This window comes from Dipodomys ordii, unplaced genomic scaffold (assembly GCF_000151885.1).
Source record: "Dipodomys ordii isolate 6190 unplaced genomic scaffold, Dord_2.0 Scaffold13, whole genome shotgun sequence".
Classification (NCBI taxonomy): Eukaryota; Metazoa; Chordata; class Mammalia; order Rodentia; family Heteromyidae; genus Dipodomys; species Dipodomys ordii.
The window spans coordinates 15,249,225-15,251,142 of record NW_012267229.1 but is presented as its reverse complement, the minus strand read 5'-3'; the positions used below and the strand labels follow the sequence as shown (position 1 = coordinate 15,251,142).

Sequence of the window (1,918 nt, the reverse complement as noted above, 5' to 3'; positions counted from 1 at the left end):
CTGAGGAATCGAACCCAGGGGCTCAGGCATGCAAGGCAAGCGTTCTACCACTGAGCCACCTTCCCAGCCCCTTATTAAGTATTTCTAGTAAAGAATGTATCACTTAAATTAAAAACTGAGTTTTCCAGGAAAAATGTGTTAAATGTTCTTATAACTGAAATGTCTTACCAAAATTGTATACAAATGTTTATCATTATGAGTAAAAGGTTAATTAGCTAAAGTATAATATTCATAAACTACTTTTCCCTTTTTTGATATATGTTTAACTCTAAATCAAATCTAACATTTGGTCAACTTTTATACCCTAAATACTTCAAGAAAAATGATAAAAAAAAATCATTAAAACTCTCAAAAGAACAAAACTATTACAACTGTCTGTTATATATAGGACCCTTAAATAGGTACAAAGAAAACAGCTTTTTTTTTTTTTTTTTAAACTCTGGGCCTGGGCACTGCTGTCCTTCAGCTCTTCAGCTCAAGGATAGTGTTCTACCACTTGAGCCACAGCACCACTTCTGGCTTTTTTCTTTTTGCTTATGTGGTACTGAGGAATGAAACCCAGGGCCTCATGCATGCAAGGCAAGCGCTCTACCACTGAGCCACCTTCCCAGCCCTGTCCCTGAACTTTTTTGCTCAAGGCTAGCACTCTACCAGAGCCACACCTCTACTTCAAACTTCTTGGTAGTTAATTGGAGAGTCCCACAGATTTTACTGCCTGGGCTGCTATCCTCAGATCTCAGCCTCCTGAGTAGCTAGGATTATAGGCATGAGTCACTGGCACTTTTGAATTAAAAAAAAAAATTTTAAGGCAGAAAGACCAAAATTACCAGTCATTATCAGACTACTTATCATACTATTAGCACATTATTAGGTATATCTAATTCAGATTTCAAATAAATCTTTGGAAGGCCTTGTATAAACAGGAATAAAGTCAAGTTGTCAAAATCCCAAATCTTAGGGGAAAAAAGCACTACTTTATCACAAGCATAGGTAACTTTGCTATCATTGTGTTCTTGATTTCTATTGGCTATTAATGTTAATGCAAGTTTGAAGACAAGCTATCCTGTGCCAGGAAAAAGAAAGCATTGTATCCAGTTGCCTACTGACGTTTTCATAAAGATGTCATTACTTTAAGCAATGACATCAACAAAACAGAAGGAAGGACACTATCAGGCATTCTTAGGTAGGAAACTATTACTACTGTCTTAGTTAGAAACCAGAACATAAGCTGGGTGCTGGTGGCTCAGATCTTTAATCCTAGCTACTCAGGAGGCTGAGATCTGAGGACCGAGGTTTGAAACCAGCCCGGGCAGGAAAATACATGACACTCTTAATCACAGAAAAAGCTGGAAGCTGTGCTGTAGCTCAAGTGGTATAATACTGCCCGTGAGCAAAAGGAGCTCAGGGATAGTACCTAAGCCCAGAGTTCAAGGCCCAGGACCAGTTTAAAAAAAAAAGAAAAAAAAAAGAAACCAGAATATAAGAAGCCAGTTCGAAGATGCATCAGCTGCAATTTTGACTCTACTACTTGCAAACCCATCAGGGTATTCAACTAATATCTCTGGTCCATCAGATAATATATATTTTTTAATTTAATTGATTAATTAATTTTTTGGGTCTGTCATGGGGCTTCAACTCTGGGCACTGTCCCTAAGACCTTCAGCTCAAGGCTAGGGCTCTACCACTTGAGCCAGAGTGCCATTTCCAGCTTTTTCTGTTTACATGGTACTGAAGAATCGAACCCAGGGCCTAGTACATGCGAGGCAAGCACTGAGCCACCTTCCAGCCCCATTGGATAAGTTTTTTTTTTATGGTCATATATATGTTTTTTTAATTGTGAAAATACTGTACAGAGGGGTTACAATTACATGGGCAAGATAATGAGTACATTTCTTATCAAGCATTGTAGCCTCCTCCT

The 1,918-nt window shown here is 38.4% G+C and overlaps 1 protein-coding gene across 1 annotated transcript in view; it reads right to left on the bottom strand.

Moving 5' to 3' along the window:
* Itch (itchy E3 ubiquitin protein ligase) overlaps positions 1-1,918 on the bottom strand; it is a 104,904-nt gene that overhangs the window by 66,437 nt on the left and 36,549 nt on the right. The window lies entirely within an intron of this gene.